The sequence below is a fragment of the Corvus hawaiiensis genome, chromosome 1, assembly GCF_020740725.1.
Source record: "Corvus hawaiiensis isolate bCorHaw1 chromosome 1, bCorHaw1.pri.cur, whole genome shotgun sequence".
NCBI lineage: Eukaryota > Metazoa > Chordata > Aves > Passeriformes > Corvidae > Corvus > Corvus hawaiiensis.
Genome location: NC_063213.1, coordinates 858,873 through 866,435, shown reverse-complemented (window position 1 = coordinate 866,435; position 7,563 = coordinate 858,873). Strand labels below are relative to the sequence as shown.

At 51.4% G+C, this 7,563-nt stretch overlaps 1 protein-coding gene across 11 annotated transcripts in view; it reads left to right on the top strand.

Moving 5' to 3' along the window:
* The first annotated feature begins 488 nt into the window (after positions 1-488).
* MAP4 (microtubule associated protein 4) overlaps positions 489-7,563 on the top strand; it is a 153,023-nt gene continuing 145,948 nt past the window's right edge. For 5 of the 11 annotated variants that reach the window (XM_048296567.1, XM_048296261.1, XM_048296657.1 and 2 more), the window contains exon 1: positions 503-622. The gene's annotated coding sequence lies outside the window, so the exon portion shown is untranslated. Of the gene's footprint in view, positions 623-1,174; positions 1,343-7,563 lie in introns of those variants that run through there. The other 6 variants (XM_048295974.1, XM_048296036.1, XM_048295871.1 and 3 more) reach the window with 4 other exon arrangements.

The following is a 7,563-nucleotide window of genomic DNA, read 5'->3' as shown; positions in this document are numbered from 1 at the left end:
CTGGGCCAGAAGGGCCACGGAGGATTATGAGCAGGAGCACGAGTGGTCCCTGCTGTTCGGCCACCTGGAGGGGCGGCTGGGAGCTCCATCTGTCCCGGGGCACTGCTTTATCACAGGACTCCTTCCAGCTCCTCCACATCCACGACTTCTGTGCAATACAGGCACGCACACGCTCCTAGGCTTTCCTCTCCCCTTTTAAATACTGTCCTTTCCTGCCCCACCACACCCTTCCCAAGCCATGGGATCTCCTTCATCCCCTCAGCCGTGTGCCCTCAGCCGTGTGCCCTCAGCGCCGCCCCTCGGCCCCGCCCCCGCCGCTGGCCCCGCCCCGCGCCCCGCCCCGCGCCGCACCCAACCGCGCTGCCCGTTCACCGCAGCGCCGCCCCCGCCCCGCGCGGCCGCGCGCCGCCCGCGCTCGCGCTGATTGGCCGATGCCGGGCGCGGCGCGGCGCTGATTGGCCGGACGGCGCTGGCCCCGCCCCCCCGCAGCCAGCAGGGTAGTGCGCTCGGCGCGCGGCCAGCGCGGCTCCGCTCCCCGCTCCTCCTCCCGCCGGGCCCGCAGGGGACAGCGACACTCGCCAGGCGCCTCCGTCCCGGCGCTGCCCCGCGCCCCCGCCGCTCGGTAAGGCCGCGGGGAGGGGGCTGCGGCCGGGGACGGGGCGCGGGGACACCGCGCTGCGGGCGCGGCGCCCTCCGACGCGGCGGAGGGGCGGCCCGGGCCGAGCGGGGGCTCCGGCCTCGCCGGTGTCCGGGGGGCCGGGGCGGGCCGGGGCGGGGGTGGCAGGGGCTGCGGGGCGCGGGAGCCGCGCAGGGAGGGCCCGCAGCATCCCCGAGCATCTCCCGGGGGAGCCGGCGGAGGGAGCGGGCGCTGCCGGGGCGCGGCTTTGTTGCTCGGGGGCAGGGGCTGGGGTGGGTCCGGGGGTCTGGGAGGCCCCCCCGGGATTTCCCGGCGTTGCTCCCGCAGGGTCCCTTTGGATCCGGCTCCCCGGGCGCAGGGAACCGCGGGTTTCGCTCAAGGGCGACTCAGCGGTTCCGCACTTCTCCTTGGGACTTCTCGAAACTTTTTGTGCCGTGTTTTCCCCCCGTCCTTCCCCGCTCTGCTCCCGTTGGATCCCTCGTATTCCCGGCTTTATAAGGATGGCTGCGGGCTCGCAGCGGGGCACGGGGTGAGGGATGAGCATGGGCAGAGCCGCGGCTCGGAGCGCTGGGTGTGGCGAGCCGGGGATGCGCCAGGCTCCAGGCCTCTGCTCAGTCATCGCAGACGCAGCCGAGCCATAAATTCGGAGCGGGCCCGGTTTCGGGATGAGCAAACTTCTCGTACATGGCACGGCCGCGTTATAAGGTACAAGAATTAAGCTAATGTTCGCCACGGCGTGATGCAGGGTTGCTGTTAATACGTCTAAATTCAAGGTGGTGAAGTTTTTGGTTCTGCAGATGCTGTTCTGCTGCCAAAAGCTGCTTCTAAGTGTATCCTGGTAGTATGAGTGTTGTAAGCTCTCCCTCTCTTAGAGGGGTGTGTTAAAAGCCTGATCTGTGAACATCCAAAACCTGAATTTAGATGTTTAGTTCTCTTTTCTTTAGGTGGCTCTTGGTCTCTCTTACTTGGTTGCTCCCTCTCTTATTTCCTTCCCCGGATTCCTGTGTGGATTTAACAGATTATCTCATTGATTTTAGAGTTTTTTAAAAAGTTTTTATTTAATTTTAAAGCTGGAATTATCTATTCAATGAGCCATGTTCTTCCCAGCTTACAGTTCCAGCCGAAAGGCTTCTTGAATAATACAATAGCCATCCAAGTCCTGCTCAGCGTTTCAGTGTGGAGTAACAAGCCTTGCTTGGGGCCTCTTTCTGCTCTGCGTGTGATGCTGCTGTAGCTTCATTTTGTAAACTGAAGGGACAGGACTGCGCTGGAGTTTTACACCTCTAAAGCTTCTTTTCTCCTCTGCCAGGGCCTGGTGTCCCATCTGGTATGTTTTGCTGGTACTGTATCTATAAGGTGCTGTTGCAGCTTGATTAACCCCTCCTTTATTTGAGAAAGAGAAATTGTAACTCGAAATTATTCAGGTTGACAGTACAACTATGATAAAGGTGATATTGGCTGGACAGACCTGTGTTAAATTTGCTTTATGGGTTTTTGTTTGGTTTTTTTTTTTTTTGCAAGAACCGATGGAATTTCTGATTGTCCTTCCAGATGCATTTTGGAGGATTTGTGGGCTCTTTCAAAGTTTTTAATTTTTTTTATTCTTTTGTGCCTTCTTGCATCAGAAGAGGTGAGCTTTTTCAGTTTGAAAAAGAGCTTAACTTACTTGCTATTGCAACAGCAGCAATATCCTGTGTCTTTTGTTTTGTTTGGTAATGATTACATGTTAGTGGCAAATAATAAGCTTGAAGGCAGAATAGCTGATCTGTTTGTGACTGTGATTGTTGACTCTGAAGCTGAAGGCCGTGGATATTATTAAATCTGTTTCTATGTGTCTCTGCAGAAATGACATCAGGGAAAGATCAGATAATACAAAGAAGTGTCAGTGGTTTGAAGATGCCAGCCCGGGGAGTTCAGCTAGAGCCCAGTGTTGCCATGGGTACAGTTTGTGGGTCACCCCCGGTTCCCCCCGAGCCCTCAGCTGATATTAGGAGAGGATTATGTCACTCCTGTCCTTAAAGAACAAACGGGGAGGCTGTTGGAGGACGCTTATGGCAGCGGATCCTCGCTGGGGCTTTACTGGCTGACTTTATCAGCTTGTTCCTCCAAAGCCAGGGCTGTGGCAGGCACTGTCCCTGTGCTGGCCACTGATCCCAGGCAGGCTCCAGAGAGTGTGGGCCCCGTGGGACACCACGGCTCCGCTCTGCGAGCTGCAGGACCTCACCCTGGCAGGATATCTGGAGATCTGCTTTAACAAGTTGCCTAATTTGTCTGTGGGGAGCTTTGAAGGTTGTGAGTGCTGTGGTAAATGATCAGTGCAGCCCTGTTTGGGTGAGCACTGGAGTGGCCAGGGGGTAAATAATCACACCCCAGGCTCCCAGACACTGCTGGAACCAACCTGGAGTTACTCTGGGAGCAGGGTGTGCTGGTAAGTGTCATATACAGGTGGAAGTACTAATTCTGAAGTATTTGGGTTCAATGCACTCGTTTGTTCCCTCCCAGGGACACCAGGCAGTTTAAGGCAAGGTTTTAAATAGCAGAGTGCTGCCTAAACTGTTCTGTGATGATATTAAACACCCCCACGCCTCCAGCAGCCTGAGCAACAATGAGAGCAGAAGCCAGTTGGGTTTTTGGAGGGGCAGAAGGTGAGGCTGAGTGGAGGCTGGGGCAGGACTGGATTTCCAGCCTTAAGCTCGTTATGTGAAGTCTGATGAGTGCTCAGTTGAAACAAATGAATTACGTATTCCTGCTGGTAAAAGGGCTGACACAGCTGTAATTTCAGCGAATGGAGCTGTAATTATATTTGAGGTCCCAGCCCCTGTAGTATTTTAGTGGTTGCTTCTCTTCCCTATAAATAAATGGATCTGAGCCATTAAATCAGATCTGAGTTCTTGCAGAGTTCAGGTCTGGTTTACACCCATTGCTGTTAGCATGTTCTTGCTCTTGTGTACCTCAGGCTTAAACTCACCTGCTGTTTACTGCTGTCACCAGTAATGTCTCCAGTGAGAACTCAGTACTTGGACTGCATTTGTGTCTTGATGTGCAAACTTCCAAATTCTGACCTACACCAAACTTATGACTAAGGGAAACCACTGGTCAGACAGGATTTAAAGTCTGTCAGGATGAATTCAAGCTACTTGCAGTTCAAATGAAAGTGATGGTTACTTGAAAGCGAAATAATGTGTGACTATACCTTGGTTTGGTCCAGAAAAACCCCAAATAATTTATTTTGCTAGGCTAGACATAGATTGGAAGATAAAATTCCAGTCTCCTCCGCTGAGAATGAAGAGTTCAAGGCGTATTACTCATCATGTTGTTGCGAGTCAGATTGCAGACAACAAAATTATAATTTGTGTAGGTACTTGTGGAGTTTCAAAGGCAAATTGAAGAAGCTGATACTGCTCTGAAAGGCAGAGTTATTTCCTGGAACTCCTGGTTTGTGCTTCCTGTCCCAAATACAACAGATGAATCTCTTGCTTAGTCAAATGTCTGTGTCCACAGCTTCCTTGTGCTTTAACAGCAATTGAAGTGATTATTTCTGTGCTTGCTTTTTTTCCTCCTTGAAGGCAAATGAAATTATAGTCAGCTGTAGATCAGAGAAACCAGGGGTCTGTGATTACAGCACATGGGAGGGTGGCAGAGAGCTCGAGCCTTGAGTTGGAGCCACCAGCGCCGCGTCATCTCCACAGAGCTCATCTCCAGAAGAGAGGGTGGATGTCCTTCGGAGCAGGTTCTTGGGAGATGATGGAAAGCTGGGCTGAGCAGAGCAGGTAGGACCCCTGCATCCTGGGGGGGGATTTCTCCTCCTACAGCTCAGAAACCAATTCCATGCCTTAGTGTTCCGCACATGGGAGGGAATTTCTCGTGGGAAGAAAAGGTCAGTGAAATCAGTTGCTGTAGATGTTATGCAGATTTTAACTTGGTAATGAGAAGAATGAAATACTTGTGGCTCACACTAGTGCCCTGTGTTGTTCCTGGGGAGGCTTCTTAAGATGATGTTAGAAATTATTAAATTTATTTAAAATTATTGGGAAATCTGACCCCGAAGGATTATGAACAGACATTGGTGTGATACTCTAGTGCTATTCAAAATTACATCAGGATAGTGCTGAGGATTTGTCCCAAACAAGATCAGTCTTGGACTCCTCTGAGTAAGTTACTCATTTTTGTATGTTGCCATAAGAGCCCATATTTTGGAATGCTGGAGAGCAAAACTTTTTGCAGTTGTTGCTGTAGAAAACACGGGAGACACCGTGTTCATGGGAAGTGTAGGTTACTCCCTGGGTAAAAACAGTGTATATGTAAGTGATGGTGTATTCCAACTCCATAGTGCACACTGCTCCCTGGAAGTGTCTGCTGGAAGGTGGGAGGGCAGTGGGTTATTTATTCTGTTCTCCCCTGGAGACAGGGAGGGAAGGGGCTGACTTCTTCTCTCGCTCCTAGAAAAGGCAGCTCCTTACTGTTCTTTTTAATCCTTACCTTATTTTACTCCCTGCCTCTTAGAATTTTTCTTGGGGACAGTGGCAGCTGCTGAATTGGTAGTTCCTCTGGGGAGTAGCAAGATACCAACATTGAGATAAAGCTCACAGTGTCCCTGTGACTTGAACAAAACTAGCAAACAAAAACAATAGTTGTAGTTGCATTATCGAGGGAGGTTTGTGTAACGCAATAGGCCCTGGATTAGCTTTCCTTTGCCAAGGTTGGATTTCCAGCCTATTGGAGCTGTAACTCTCCTTGTACAGAGAGTTTAGCGTAGACAAACACCGTGCTGGAGTCTGTAGCCTGCCCAAAATGAGTGTGTTGGCAGGGTGGAAGAGTGGCTGTGTGGGTGGGAGGAAGGTTAAGTATCAGGTGTATCCCTGAGTGGGTGATGTGACACACACAGTGTAGCTGCAGATTAAAGTGGGATGAGCAGTGCCCGGCTCCGTGCTGGCTATCAGGCTACTCCGAGGAGCTGCAGGAGGCTTCTGGGAGAAGTATGCAGTTAATCACATCCATTAGCATGATTAAAATCCTGATTAGCCGGTGTCACTCACTCCCATTTTCCACCTACACTTTGCCCCTTTTCACCCGAGGTATTTGCAAGTACGAGCAGCAGCGAGGCCGGGCACGGTGCAGGCTCCAGCCACGGGATGGGCTCGTGAATGGATCCCAGGATTCTGGGCTTTGTGTTGTAACAAAGTTCCTCAGAACTCACAGCCCAGCTGCTGTCTGAACAGAACGTCTGAAAAATCAGCCCCTCACAGCTGGAGGAGCCTCAGCAGGACTGTGAGGAATCCAGTGGAGCATGGAGTAGGCTCGTCTTGCTTGTCAGTCAGGTGCTCAGGGCTTGCTCGTGTTCTGTATCTGGTGTGTCATAACGCTGGAATTTTAACATCTGCATCCCTGGGTGCTGAGGAGCTCCTCGTGCTGGCTGGCACCTTGGGGCAGCAAGGCTCCTCTGGCCTCTAACAGCCAGGGCTAAATGGGCTGGAGAACAAGTCCAGGGATGGGATGATTGGGAAAGACAAGGCTCAAACTGAGGTTAGGGGAACTGCAGATCAGCTGGCTGGACTTTGACAAGAAGTGGAAAAAAAGGCAAAAAATGAGGTAATTGTGCAAATTCCTGTGTGCAAAACCTCTCTTCTTAAAAAACTTCACTGGCTGGGGAGATACTGTACATATTAAAACTGGATCCTTTTGGAAAAGCAAACGTCTCTGAGCATTAGGTCATACACTCCCAACACATTCCCGCCTGGGAGTGAGTCATTGTTCCTTTTGTAAAATTGTATTAGAGCTACATCATCCCCAAAAGCTGTTTTTCAGCTGAATTTAGGGTGTTGACACTTGCTCTAAACAAAGTAGAACTATGGGAGCATTTATCAGACCAATTTCAAAGTGTGTTTACATACTCTGGAGTTGCGACTCCCGGAGTGCTGGAGCTCAATTCATTCTTGTGAGTGGAAACCCTCATCTCTCGCACTGAGGATTGGAGCAAATACCTTCACATAACTTAACTGATGTTTGTGAAGTGCTTAAAATCCTCTGGAAGGGGCAGGGAAACATCTAGGTGCTTTTACCTGGTCTTATTTTTCCCTCCTCCCACTTGTTTCTTGCAGGGACTGTGCTGTGTCGGCTCTTTGCTGTAGATACTCCGGCAGTTTGTCCTTCCAGGAGCTGATCCTGAGCGTTTGTTTCCATATTATGACTTTATTTTCTCTAACAAAACTCATTTGAGGTTCCAGCCCTCCTCTGCTTTATGCTTTTCTCTCAGGTTGTTGTGCCAGAAGTTCAGTGCAGTGAAATGGGGCAGTGAGAAATGGGTCAGTGCTCAGGTGGGATTTCTACAACTAATTTTAGAAGCTGCGCTGATTCTGTTAAAGGGGAAGTAGAAACAACTGCTTAGAGGAGGGGATGCCAAGCACTCATCACACTGGCTTGTTGGGGAAAATGTGATGGAGAAATGCTGTCAGTGGGATGAGTAAGAGCTTGGGGTGAAAGATCCTTGTCAGACTTTCATTGGAAAGGCTTAGGCTGCCAGGCACACCAGGATCCCAGAATGATTGGAGTTGGAAGGAGATCGCCCAGTCCAGCCCCTGCCTGGGCAGGGGCACCTGGAGCAGGTGACACAGGAACGTGTCCAGGGGGTTTGGGATCCCTCTGGAGAGGGAGACTCCAGGCCCCCCTGGGCAGCTGTTCCAGGGCTCTGCCCCTCCTCCATGGAAAGAGGCTCTTCCTCCTGCTGAGCTGGAACTTGCTGTGTTTTGGTTTGTGGCCACTGCTCCTTGTCCTGTCACTGAGCAGAGTCTGGGACCATCCTCTGGCAGCCCTGGGGGAGATTTGTGTGGATTGATGGGATCCCCTCTGAGCCTTCCCTTGTGCAGACTGACCAGGCCCAGCTCCTGCAGTCTCTGCTCATCTGGGAAATGCTCCAGACCCCAAATCCA